Consider the following 14,773-nt stretch of genomic DNA (forward strand, 5'->3'; position numbering starts at 1 on the left):
GCTATTATAATAACCATTATTGATCTTTCTCTTTTCCAGTTTTGACTCTTACAATTTTTCCAGATTTTCTTTTGTCAATGACATTTCATGTGAATACTGTACTCCCATAAGATGTCTTTGACTTTATTTTTTTATTTTTTTTTTTAGATGTCTTTGACTTTATTTTTTTTTTTTTTAATTTTTATTTTTTATTTATGATAGTCACAGAGAGAGAGAGAGAGAGGCGCAGAGACATAGGCAGAGGGAGAAGCAGGCTCCATGCACCGGGAGCCCGACGTGGGATTCGATCCCGGGTCTCCAGGATCGCGCCCTGGGCCAAAGGCAGGCGCCAAACCGCTGCGCCACCTAGGGATCCCATGATGTCTTTGACTTTAAAAAAAAAAAAAATTCTCCTTTTTAATCTGACCCTCAAAACCCAGAAATTCCCATTCAGAATTAGAATCAATTGAATTTGTCATTGCACTGTGGGATTGAACAAAATAATAATTTTAAAAATCTACATTGAACTATACTCCCTGGTATTCTGTTTGCACATACAATTCCACCGTTTATACATACAATTTTGTTTATTCAGATCAATTCTCTTTTTCCACTACACTGCGTTTAGTGGCCAAAAAAGTTCTCTTTATACTTGACGCCCTCACAGAATATGCTTGAGTCCTAGTTACTAGTTACTGCTTTCAGTTTTAGCCATTCAGTGAATTAAAGGAGGGAGAAATCTGGTACAAGCCTTTCTATCACTTATCTTCAGAAATCATTTATCAATTCCATTTTCCTTTTATTTTTAAAGATTTTATTCATATATTTATTTAAGAGAGAGTGTGCACATGAGCTGGGGGGGAGGGGCAACGGGAAGGGGGCGGGGGTTACTCACAAGTAGACTCTGCACTGAGGACAGATCCTTATCCTGAGATCACGACCTGAGCCGAAACCAAGAGCCAGATGCTTAACCAACTAAACTACCCACATGCCTCTATCAATTCCATTTTCTGAAGAACTCCCAAATTCATCTTATTTACATTATTGTATTCAGCCTTTTTAAACCTCTCACTTATATTATTGCAGTATCTATTTGGAATCCTTTGCTCAGTTGCAGAAATACAGTATAAAAAATTTCATCATGTACTTCCCTTTTTAAAAAATTATCCTTTGGCTTAATGCTAGGTATACATGATCAAGTCTAAACTTTAGAGCATTCTCTCACAATTTGATTTATTTTGTTTCCTAGCCCTATTGTTAACAAAATTTTCCTCAATCTAATGTAATTGTTGCTTCATATAGCTGTTTTCAAACACAATTTGAACACCTTGAGTAGAGAAGCTTTAAGTCATTTACTCTTTATCTCCAATACCAATCACATGACTGGAACACGTTCAAGCTCCATAAATATATGCAATGAGTGAATGGACACACAAATTAGTGAATGAATGAAAAATAAGACCTGGTTTCTTAGGATTTCACCTATAAAAACAAAACAAACAAAAGAACAAAGGATTCAGACCCAGATAGGCCCTAAGCTTTCAATGTTTGATAACTCTTAACTACTCTTAAATACGTTGTGAATAGGAGTAACCTACGTGGTAAAAATTTAAAAGTATTTTTATATGACTATCAGCTGGAAAATATTTCTCTGATCTGCCTGCTAAAGAGTCTAGAATTCTCTCGTACAGAAATCAAGTACTTTGGGGTGCCTGGGTGGCTCATTGGTTGAGCATCTGCCTTTACAGGTCGTGATCCCGGGGTCCTGGGATCAAGTCCCACATCGGGCTCCCTGCGTGGAACCTGCTTTTCCCTCTGCCCGTGTCTTTGCCTCTCTCTGTGTGTCTCTCAAAAATGAATAAATAAGACATTAAAAAAAATAAATCACGTACTTAGATTTTTATTAAAAATAATAAATAATTTTTTATTAAATAATAATAAATAAGACATTAAAAAAATAAATCACGTACTTAGATAATTTTATTACTAACAATACATAATTTAAAAGCTTAAGAAATATTTCTAAATAACACTAATAAAATCAAGCATTGATTAAACATATACCCCACCTGATCCATTTAATAATCCTAACACCCAAAGTCACACAGCCATCAAGGGCTAGAGTCAGGTCTTCTAAAACCAAATCTGTTGTTCATATTACATATGCTTCTGTGCCATGGTAAAATTTAAATAACTCCACGGAAGAGTAGCACTTAACAGCCGTATCACTCAGGCACTGAAGTCTTAGATAAAGCTCAGGTTATTCATTTGAAAAGACCTAGATGACAGAAAAAACAGGACAGGTATGAATTGATAAATTAAACACAAAGCAACTGACTTCTGTTTTCAGCTCTGATATATAAGGAGCTTGGAAATTGTTAGTCTTATCCTTATAGTAAGAAAGAACTAGACAAACCAAGAATCAATAATTTTTCTTGGATACAGCAGACAATGAAATTTGCAATACAAACTGCCACGCTGAAATCCTGAGAGACAGGTGAATTCAGGGAGTCCCAGCCAAGATCTTATTACCCATGGGAGAAGCTTCTAGAGACATAAACTGATATGAACATTTGATTGGTAATTTTGTGTTTGAGTGTGAACCAGTGTGAGAGTCAGCAGTTAAAAGGGGGTCCCTGCACTTTAATGGACTTTACTTCTAGGATCCACACCAGGTTCTTGTGGTGAAGATGTGAGAAAGATCCCTTTGTGGCTTTGGCAAGGGAAGAAAAGAGAAATTCTTATGAAATGTGTTTAGAACCTTCTCCATAACAAAGGCCTACTCTCCAGGGGGAAAGACTCCCAGAACCCTGTTACAGTGGGTTAAATACATTTGTCTCACTTTAGCCTGTGCTAGCCTTCCTGTCTTCCTAAAGAGTTTGGAAAGCTATATAAAAAGAAACACTCATGAAGCTCACAGACCAGAGACACAGGCCTGCTGGAGGACTGATATTTAATCATAACATAATAGAATGATCCTCTCCCTGAGACTTAACCACCATTCCAAGAGAGCTGCAGTGTAATAATAGTGGATCACTGCTGAAAGCTCTACAAGATACTCTTTAAGGAGGAGTTCACAGAGAACCCCAAAGTCAAGAGGGGAGACAAAAACTGGAGACAAGGATTCAAAGCCTCTGGCACTTGTGGCTTTGACAAACATTAAACAAAGTCCCACTACTAGCCAGTTTACCATAAATCCTCACACTAGAGGCCTAGTTACCCCAGTAGCTTTCAACAACAAAATTACAGACATGCAAAAAGTTAAAAGAAAAACAGCCTGAAGAGAGAGAGCCAGCATCAGAACCAGACTCAACACATGACACCGGCTTGGAATGAAATAAAAGAATTACATAAGTATGAGTAATATATTAAGAGCTTCAACAGAACAAGTAAACAACATGTATGAATAAGCTGAGTAATATAAGTAGGCAGGTGGAAAACCTAAGAATCAAAAGGAAATACTAGAAATAAAAAAAGATTGTAATAGAAATTAAAAAATGTGGTTAAGCAAAGCTGGAGGCATCACAATTCCAGACTCGAGCCCCCTTCCACACGGTCACGCTGAGCTAGTCCCTGCGCCTGGAATCTGCTGCAAGCTCAGCTGCGCCTGCTGCCCGCCGCCTGCCCCCTGCCCCCTGCCACCTGCCACCTGCCCCCTGCCAGCGCCTCTGGATCACGGACCCCGCAAAGTGAGTGAGCTTTGGGCCTTCGTGAAAATGTGTAAGCAGGATCCGAGAGTTCTGCACACCAAGGAAATGGCTTCCTGCGGGAGTGGGTGGAGAGCATGGGGGGTAAAATACCACCTGCTACTCATAAAATTAAATCAGAAGACCATATCAACGAAGAAAAAACAGTAAGAAGGCGGAGGAAAACATAAAGAGAGGAACCATCAAGTGAGGAAAGTGATCTAGAAATTGACAATGAAAGTGTAATTGAACCAGATACTGATGCCCCTCAACAAATGGGAGATGAACATGTAGAGATAACCAAGGAAATGATGGATCAGGCAAATGACAAAAAAAGTGGCTGCCATTGATGCCCTAAATGATGGTGAACTACAGAAAGCCATTGACTTGTTCACAGATGCCATCAAACTGAATCCTCGCTTAGCCATTTTGTATGCCAAGAGAGCCAGCGTCTTCATCAAATTACAGAAGCCAAATGCTGCCATTCGAGACTGTGACAAGAGCTATTGAAATAAATCCTGATTCAGCTCAGCCTTACAAGTGGCAAGGGAAAGCACACAGACTTCTGGGTCATTGGAAAGAAGCAGCACATGATCTTGCCCTTGCTTGTAAACTGGATTATGATGAAGATGCTAGTGCAATGCTGAAAGAAGTTCAACCGAGAGCCCACAAAATTGCTGAACATCAGAGGTTGTATGAACAAAAATGTGAAGAGCGAGAGATCAAAGAAAGAATAGGGTTAAGAAAGAAAGGGTTAAGAAAGCTCAGGAAAAACATGAAAGAGCCCAGAGGGAGGAAGAAGCCAGATGACAATCAGGAGCTCAGTATGGCTCTTTCCCAGGTGGCTTTCTGGGGAGAATGCCTAGTAATTTTCCTGGAGGAATGCCTGGAATGGCAGGGGGGATGCCTGGAATGGCAGGAATGCCTGGGCACAATGAAATTCTTAGTGACCCAGAGGTTCTTTCAGCCATCCAGGATTCAGAAGTTATGGTGGCCTTCCAGGATGTAGCCCAGAACCCAGCAAATATGTCAAAATATCAGAGCAACCCAAAGGTTATGAGTCTCATCAGTAAATTGTCAGCCAAATTTGGAGGTCAAGCATAATGCCCTTCTGACAAATGAAGCCCCTGCTGAAGGAAAAGCAACTTCGATCACTTAATGGATGTTGCAATAATACAAACCAGTGTACCTCTGACCTTCTCAAGAAGAAAGCTGGGGTGCTGTGAAAGAGAATCCCTACCCCTCTGCCCCACATGCCACTGAAGCATTCTACAGTGGTTTGCCATTAGGGTATTTATTCAGATAATGTTTTCCTACTAAGAATTACAAACTTTAAACACTTTTTAAACCTTAAAAATATTTAAAAACATTAAAAGGGTGTGTTATTCCCCCCCAAAACAATTTCAGACTTGAAGCTATATTACAAAACTGTAGTAATCAAGAAAAGTATGGTACTGGCACAAAAACACACACACAGTTCAATGGAACAGAACAGAAAGCCCAGAAATGGACCCACAACTATATGGCCAACCTTGTCAAAGCAGGAAAGAATATCCAATGAACAAAAGACAGTTTCTTCAACTAGTGGTGTTGGAAAAACTGGGCAGCTACATGCAAAAAAGAATGAAATTGGACATCTTTCTTACAACATACATAAAAGTAAATTCAAAGTGTATGAAAGATCTACGTGTGAGACAGAACACCATCAATATCCTAGAGGAGAACGCAGGCAGCTACCTTTTTAACCTTGGCCACAGCAACTTCTTATAAGACATATATTCAGAGGCAATAGAAACAAAAGCAAAAATGAACCACTGGGACTTCATCAAGATATAAAGCTTCTGCACAGTAAGGGAAACAATCAACAAAACTAAAAGGTAGTCTACAGAATGGGAGAAGATATATGCAAATGTGAAGCATCTGATAAAGGGCTAGTATTCAAAATCTATAAAGAACTTATCAAACTCAACACGCAAAGAATAAACAACCCAATTAAGAAATGGGCAGGGGACACCTGGGTGGCACAGCAGTTGAGTGTCTGCCTTTGGCTCAGGGAGTGATCCCAGAGTCACGGGATCGAGTCCCCATCGGGCTCCCTGCATGGAGCCTGCTTCTCCCTCTGCCTGTGTCTCTGTCTCTGTCTCTCTCTCTCTCTGTCTCTCAGGAATAAATAAAATCTTAAAAAAAAAAAAAAAGAAACGGGCAGAAGACATGAACAAACATCTCTCTAAAGGAGACTTCCAGGTGGCTAACAGACACATGAAGGATACTCAACATCATACATGGGATCCCTGGGTGGCGCAGCGGTTTGGCGCCTGCCTTTGGCCTAGGGCGCGATCCTGGAGACCCGGGATCGAATCCCACGTCAGGCTCCCGGTGCATGGAGCCTGCTTCTCCCTCTGCCTGTGTCTCTGCCTCTATCTCTCTCTGTGACTATCATAAGTAAATAAAAAAAAAAGAAAAAAAAAAAATCATACATGATCAGGGAAGTACAAATCAAAGCCACAATGAGATACCACCTAACACGAGTCAGAATGGCTAAAATTAACAACACAAGAAACAGCAGATGTTGGTGAAGATATGGATAAAGGGGAAACCTCATGCACTGTTGATGGGAATGCAAACTAGTGCTGCCACTTTGGAGATAATGTAAAATTACATAAAATGCTCAGAGAAACAAACCTCTGTCAACAAATAGAAAACAGTTGCTAACATAGTGGATATTGAACCAATTATATCAATATTTATTTTAAAGTAAATGTGGTCTAAACACATCAATTAAATGACAGAAATTGTTAGATGGATCAAAGTACAAAACCCAACTATATGTAGTATACAAAAGTTCTTCTTTTAAAGTAAGACTATAAAAGTAAGTTGAAAATAAAGATGGGGCATGTGGGTGGCTCAGTCAGTTAGGTGTCTGACTTCCACTCAGGTCATGGTCTCAGGGTACTGGGATTGAGCCCCATATTGAGCCCCAAGTCCAGCCCCGTTTCAGGCCCTGCAATCAGTGGGGAGTCTGCTTCCCTCTCTCCCACTGACCCTCTCCCGACTTGTGCACAAACACATGCTCTCTCTCTCTCTTTTTATCTCTCTCAAACAATAAATTAAAAAAAAAAAAAAGGAATGGAGAAAAGCCAACCATTAAGTTATACTGTTCTGATTTCGGAACAAAGAAATATATAAAATTAATAACTCCAGCTTGCTCATCTAAGGAACCAGAGTAAAATAAAAGAGCAATTTATATTTATAGAAGAAAGCAGTAGAAATAATTAAAAAAATGGAGCAGAAATTGATGAAATTGAAACCAAAAAAACAGAGAAAATAAAAACCAAAGCTTCTTCTTTAAAAAGGTCAATAAAACTGATAAATTTCTGGTTAGGTGAACCAAGAGAAGGATTGTGATGTTCTATTCAACATCACATTGAAAGTTCTAGCTAGTGCAATATAACAAGATAAGGAAATAGATGGTATACACATTAGAAAGAAATTACATGCAAAAGTGTATTCATGGATGACTTGACTGTCTATGTAGACAATCTCAAAGAAGATACAGCAACAACAACAAAATCCTATATTAGGATAGTCACAGGAAACAGACATAATATATAAGCATATGACTTCACTATATACCCAAAGTGAATAATCGGGATTTGAAATTTAAATAAATAAATAAATAAATAAATAAGTAAATAAATAAATAAATAAAAATAAATACACACATATATATACATGGTTTAGTATATACACATATATTTCTCTGTTCTGACAGCTGACAGAATCTAAAAGAAAAACATCCCAGTACCAGTGAGCATACCACTGCCCAGATCTTGGTTTATTATACCATTGTCAAATATAAGAGAACCCGGGCTGCAAACCTCCGGCTGATTGTAGGACTGGCAGAGGAAATTTACAAGATGTGCCTAGAGCATTTTCTAGTGCCAAAAATAAGACAGTACTCATAAACGGACACCCCATAATGGGGATCTGTCCAAGAAACACAGGGGGCAACTGAAAGGGTTCCCCATGGCTAAAAGCTGGAGCAACTTGAGCAACAATGTAAATGGTTTTGTACTGAATTATAATTCCACGTACAATACAAATACCAGTAAACCTATACTGAGGTAAACAAATGATTGAATAAAGAAGTAAGTAAAGAAATAAAGGGGAGGGGACTAATCTCTTGCAGAAGAATTCCAAGTAATTTATGTAGATACTCTGATTTGAGGAGGTATAACAGTTAAGTGTGTGCTGTGCATAAAAAACTTTCCAAAGATTACAGTATACAAAAGTGGAAAAAGAGGACCATTATAGTGGAGAATCTTGCCAAACCCCACCTCAGTCATGTGATTAATATTAACAACAGGGGTGCCTGGGTGGCTCAGTCAGTTAAGGATCTGACTCTTGGTGTCCACTCAGGTTATGATCTCAAGGTTGCGAGATGGAGCCCTGGGTTGGGCTCTCTGCTCAGCATGAAGTGGGCTTGTCCCTCTTCCTCTGCTCCTCCTCCTCACCCCCTGCTCTCATTAAAAAACAACAATAACATCAATAGTAATGGAATATTTTCTTGATATGATGTAATATGATTCTCACTTTACATCTGTGATCATTCAAAAAATGCATAACCCTAGTCTAATAATGGGAAAAGCAACAGAAAAGTCCCACTTGAGGGACAGTCTACAAAATGTCTGATCAGTATTCCTCAAACCTATAAGGTTATCAAAAACAAGGTTATTCTGAGATACTGAAACAGCCAAGGGTAGCCTAAAGAGATGTGATGTTTCTGGAACAGAAAAGTGACATTAGGTAAAAACCAAGTAAATCTGGATAAAGCACAGACTTTAGTTAATATATCAATATTTGTTCCTTAACTGGGAAAAGTGTACTATACTATAGTGGATGTTAATAAAAGGGGAAATAAAGGAGAAGTATGAGAAACACTATCCTTTCAAGTTTTCTGAAAATTTAAAACTATTCTGAAATAAAAAATTTAAAAAAGAAAATGATAGGAGAAATAAAAGAACTGACTTATTTTCCAAGAAATGTCAACCAAGGTATTATTGAGCCAACTGCAAACCTTTAGTACCCAGGAACCTCAATGTCTGGGGAAGAGCAGATGCCTCAATGGTAAGGAGGTCTTTGCAAGACAATTGGAGGATACTATACATTTTTTTAAGGCACAGTTCCTATTATTACATACTCTCTGTAATTTATCTCTTCATTCTAGAATAGTTCTAGGAACATACAAACATTTTCTAATATGTCTCATATTAAACAATGTATTTCATTTCCTTCTGAAGCTCCTGATTTTTTTTTCTGGAATTCTACAGCAAATTCTCGCACATACTCTACTCAGATTATACTAAAAATACTATTGTCAATGTTACTATTGACTTCTAAACATCTGATTCAAAGATTTCTTACCTGTTCTCCTCTTAGCCAAATTGTCAACAGCATTTGGGACAAACAGACTCCCTCATTCTTTTTTTTAATATATTTTTTATTGGAGTTCAGTATGCCAACATATAACGTATCACCCCGTGCTCATCCCATCCAGTGACCCCTCAGTGCCCGTCACCCAGCCCCCCCCCACTTCCCTTTCCATTACCCTTTGTTCGTTTCCCAGAGTTAGGTGTCTCTCATGTTTTGTCACCCTCACTGATATTTTCACTGATTTTCTCTCCTTTCCCTTTTATCCCCTTTCACTATTTTTTATATTCCCCAAATAAATGAGACCATATAATGTTTGTCCTTCTCAGATTGACTTATTTCACTCACATAATACCCTCCAGTTCCATCCACGTCGAAGCAAATGGTGGATATTTGTCGTTTCTAATGGCTGAGGAATATTCCATTGTATATTTAGACCACAGCTTCTTTATCCATTCATCTGTCGATGGACACCGAGGCTCCTTCCACAGTTTGGCTATTGTGGATATTGCTGCTATAAACATTGGGGTGCAGCTGTTCTGGCATTTCAGTGCATCTGTATCTTTGGAGACTCCTACATTCTTAAAATACTCTTGTTTTGTTTTCATCACATCCTGGTTAACTTACTCTTCTCACTGGCTATTCCCTTTTAGTCTCTTGTCCTTGCTTCTCCTTTTCTGTTAGGCCTCTGAATGTTGCAGTACATGAGGGCTCCATCCAATGTTCACTAACGCTCTTCATATATACTATATTCTCCCCGCCTCCGCCTTAGGATTTATTCATTTATTTGAGAGAGAGAGAAAGAGAGAGAGGGAAAAGGGGGAAGAACAGAGGGAGGGGACAACCAGACTTCACTGAACACAGAGCCCAATGTGAGGCTCGATCTCACAACCCTGAGATCATAATCTGAGCTGAAATCAAGAGTCAGATGCTTAACCGACTAAGCCATCCAAGTGCCTCAGATATACTATTTTCTTAGGTGATTATCAACAGAGAGGTAGCAACAACTCCATTAAGTTATCTAAAATACATTTCAAGTCCAACGCAGCAAAACGGATCTCTTATTTTAATCCTACTTATTTCCCTCTACCCTTCTCTGTCTCAGTAAATGGCATTAGTGTCTATCCCACTGTTTGGGGGAAGGGAAGAAATACCTTAAAAATTTTCTAAATAATTGCCACATACTTCTGATTTTACTTTCAAGAGTGAAACCCTGTTCCTATCTAATATTCTCCATTTCTACCACAAACACTTTAATTCAAATCACTGTCATCACTTACACATCACTTACACGGGATACTGCAGGAATCACTTAATTGTCATATTTATTTCCTATTTATCAATGTCCTATGGTATTTAAATGAAATTTTCTTAAAAACCCCTACCTTAGGTGATTGGGAAGTCAATATATTTTCTCATGGTGGTATCTGCAAATCTGTGTGGAAATTTATTCTCACAGTTTCTTCTGTCCTTTACCTTATATGCCTAATGGACTCTAAAATCCATTTAGAAATCAAATTTTTTTCCTCTCAGCTGCTTTCTTCTTTGACATGTGCCACTATGATGTGGGATATAGTCCCTTTTCAATACTTTTTCTTGAGTACATCTGCACAAAGCATATATATAAATTTTTACTAAAGTCTGAGGTAAAAATTACAATGGAGACCCATAAGACTGAATGTTAGATTCTGCTGTTACTAAGAATATTTCGGGGGGCACCTGGGTGGCTCAGTGGTTGAGTGTCTGCCTTTGACTCAGGGTGTGATCCCAGGGTCCTGGGCCTGAGTCCCATATAGGGTGTCCCTGCAGGGAGCCTGCTTCTCCCTCTGTTTGTGTCTCTGCCTCTCTCTGTGTCTCTCATGATTAAATAAATACAATCTTAAAAAAAAGAGGAATATTTCAGGCATTCTCAATGCTCAAAATCATAACAGTGGTTTCTTTCTCTCTGCCCACTTGTGATGCCGCTCAGCCTTTTCTCTTCTCTCACTTCTTGTTCTATACTATAAATTATTATGCAGCCCAGCTTACATATCATTTTGTTTTACTGTCTCTTTTCAAACTATGTCCCAGTGAAGGAAGGCAGGAGAAAAAGAGAACATGTTGTATCTTTCACATTCAAAGTAACTCATCAAGATATTTTTCTAAATAAAAGCCATCTAACTCCAGGGAGAAACTGTTCCAATCCTTAAGGCATAAAAAAGCAAGCATTTAAAAAACTCCAATACACAGATATCTATTCGTACATTCCCCTCTCAATGATTATCCTTTGACTATGCAATAGACTCCAGATTTCCTAAAATAGGTAATCTGATCCTGAACAGTTCTCAGTCTTATCGCCTCTTAAATCCCTTCGAACATGGCATGCTATGGTCAAATCATTAAATTCCTCCTTCATTAACCAGTCTGCAATCTTTCATGCTTCTGTGCCTTTCTTTATACTTTATACATTTTCACCTGGAATTTCCTTCCACAGTTCACCTCCTTGAAGAATTCATGCTTTGAGTACAACTCTCATATGATCCTTGTTAAACTCGGAATAGAACAGAGTACTCGCTCCTATGTCCCACAACCCACTCGTTTACACCACCAATCAAAGTGGACTATAATTACGGATTGGAGAATCTTTTCTTCCTGACTAGACTGTATGTCCTTTGAGGTTTATTTTATTTTCTGTAGGCCAGCACCGAGGAGTTCTAATGCTCAATAAGCATTTCTTTTTTGGCTCCATTATTTTTTAATGAAAAATTACCTTAAGTGTTTATTCTGCAGACTCATTCATGACCAATGACCTTCATGAATCTGATCCTTTGGATCTCTATAAAACACCTCCACAGTTTCAAATTCAGGGATAGAACAAGGTTCAGGTTTCACTCCTGCTCCTTACTAGCCTTCTATCTTTAGGCAAGTTATCCAGTGTCTCCAGTCCTTATTTTTTTCTCTGTAAAATGCGCATAATAACATCATCATTATAGGATTAAAAAAAACAATTAGATAGTACTAAAATATGTAGTTAGGTTAGGATTACTTAAAAGACGGTAAACGATAAACTAATGCTTATCCTTCTTTTAGTGATCTAGAGATGTGATGAAGGACAGCCCTTAGAAATCAAGCATGAGCTGCTCTGAAGGAGAACCCTTGAAAATATAGAGCAGGGGATCCCTGGGTGGCTCAGTGGTTTAGCACCTGCCTTTGGCCCAGGGCGCAATCCTGGAGTCCCGGGATCCAGTCCCGCATCGGGTTCCTGGCATGGAGCCTGCTTCTCCCTCCTCCTGTGTCTCTGCCTTCTCTCTCTCTCTCTCTCTCTCTCTCTCTCTCTCTCTATCTATCTCTATCTCTTTCTTTCTCTCTCTCTCTCTCCTCTGTCTATCACAATTAAATAAATAAATAAATCTTTTAAAAAAAAAGAAAATATAGAGCAGTTGCAAGTACCACATCAAGCACCTCAAACTCAATCTCTGTCCTCCAATTCCTTTCTTCTCCCAAACTGATAGAGACTAATAAACTGATAAAACTAATAAACTAATATTTCCTCTTTGAACACAACGTTTTTTTCAGAGTAAATAATCAGTTATTATTCTTCCCTTCATATTTGATTTCTGAGCACGTGCTTGCAAGCTGTTCTGTGTCAGAGCTGAAATTGCATATGTGAAAATTATGGAACTACCACATTTTGTTTCTTGGTTATTGACGATAGTAATATGGCAAATTCAAAAACTTCAGAATATATGCAGGAGGGGATATGTGGATTGCTGTGGTAAGGTATTTTTAGGGGTTCTCTAAAACATTGTGACAATAGTTATAGTTTATATCTTGAAGGTTATTTACTTTGTGCATTTTAGTTATCTCTTTTTGGACTGTAAGTGGATGTCTATTTTTTTAATCTTTTATTTTTTACAACTTGAAATATTTATTTCTGTCATGAGAAACAATGGGTTTGAAATTCTATATTCCCAGGTCTGTTAAAGATTATTTTTGTTCTCAGATTGTCTAATATGATACTAGTTTTCAGCTGTCACAAAATGTATTCCATCTTTTTCATCTTCTGAATGAAAATGGTTAAATTATTTCAAGCTGCTCAGTAATTAAAAATAATTTGTTTACCAACTTGGACACAGTTGATTCAGCCCAGAGCTTTCTTGAAATCAAATAATGTAAACTACCAAACAGTTTTTAGCCAAAAGAATAGAAGGAAAAATCAGATTAAACTGCTAAAATATTCAGAAATTCTAGCTGAGCTTCTGGAAGCTGAGAGTTGTTTAAGTAAGACAATACCAGAACCTTTTAAAGATTATTTAAAGATATGGATAGTTACATGAAAACATTAAAATTCTACATTACAGTATGAGAGAACACCTTCCAAGGAAAATTTTGGCCCTTGGACTGCTCCTGCAAAGCAACCTCTAACGTCTTGGAATGTTCTGTCTTTTAAGAGTGCCTTTTCCTGGGTTCTTGGGCCACATCAAACAGGTTATTTTAACAACATTAGTTTTTTAAAAACAAAACAAAACAAAAACATTAGTTTTGATGGGGCCTTAGGCCACTGCTATCAGCTTGCCCACTGGAGGGGCCAGAGACTGAGTTAAGTAGGGTCACAATTTAGTAAGGCTGAGTACCATGAGTAGTCATGCTTCTGTGACTGACTTCCAATAAAATGCTGGGCACCAAGGTTTCAGCGATCTTTTCTGATTGGGAATATTCCATAAATATTGCTACACATTGTTGCTGGTAGATGTAACTGCTGTCTGCATGACTCCACTGAGAGGGACAATGATGTAGGTTTAACATCTCTTATCTCCTGACTCTGCCCTATGTGAATCATTCCTTGGCTGATTTTAGCCCACATCCTTTTACTTTAATAAACTGCAGCCCCACGTATCAGGGCTTTTCTGAATTTGGTGGGTCCTTCTAGAGAATTATTTAACTTAAAGGCAGTCTTGGAGATCTCTTGAACTGCATTTTTGAACATGCAATCTCTAATAGCCATTGGTCATTCTTCCTTTTATGCAAACTCCGTTTCAATTCTCTGCATAGAACTTTTTCCTTTGTAAACAAAGACTTCCTCTGCAGGTTCACTGCTGTGTATCCAGTGCCTTAGAGAAGCACCTGACACAGAGAAGGCATTCAGTAAGAATTTACTGATCGACTGAATTGTAATGCTTATCAACCTTGATCCTGTTGTTTCTTTACTATATTAAAAAAGTAAAGAATTTTCAGATGCTGTCTGTTAGCAACCATCTTTATTATCCTTATAATGGCTTCATGTCAATTACTACCACATTTTTCTCCCTTTAGAGCAAAATTCCTAAGAATCCTAAGAGTGTTGTCTTACAGCCTCAATTTCTTTCCTTGCATGTTCTCTTAAATGCAATTCAGTCAATTTTGGGTTGAGGGGATGGGGGAGTTGGTCTCTACCAAGATCTTCGTTACCAAGATCTTTACTTTGCTATATCAATCAGTACATTTCCAGATGGCATATTATTATACCTATCACTGATGTGTGGCAGAATCATTTCCTCATCCTTGAAAGGCTTTCTTCCCTGCTTGGCTTCTAGGAAACTACAGATCCTGGTTTTCTACCTACCTTTTCGCTGATACTTTTCATAATCTTTTGATGGTTTTTCCTTAGTCCTCATTACATAAATACTGGAATACATCAGGGTTAGTTTTTGGAATTCTTG

The 14,773-nt window shown here is 38.2% G+C and overlaps 1 pseudogene; it reads left to right on the plus strand.

The window, feature by feature from the left end:
• The first annotated feature begins 2,261 nt into the window (after positions 1-2,261).
• Positions 2,262-4,769, plus strand: LOC129506598 (hsc70-interacting protein-like; annotated as a pseudogene).
• Positions 4,770-14,773: the final 10,004 nt, after the last annotated feature.

This window comes from Nyctereutes procyonoides, unplaced genomic scaffold, assembly GCF_905146905.1.
Source record: "Nyctereutes procyonoides isolate TBG_1078 unplaced genomic scaffold, NYPRO_anot_genome, whole genome shotgun sequence".
Lineage (NCBI taxonomy): Eukaryota > Metazoa > Chordata > Mammalia > Carnivora > Canidae > Nyctereutes > Nyctereutes procyonoides.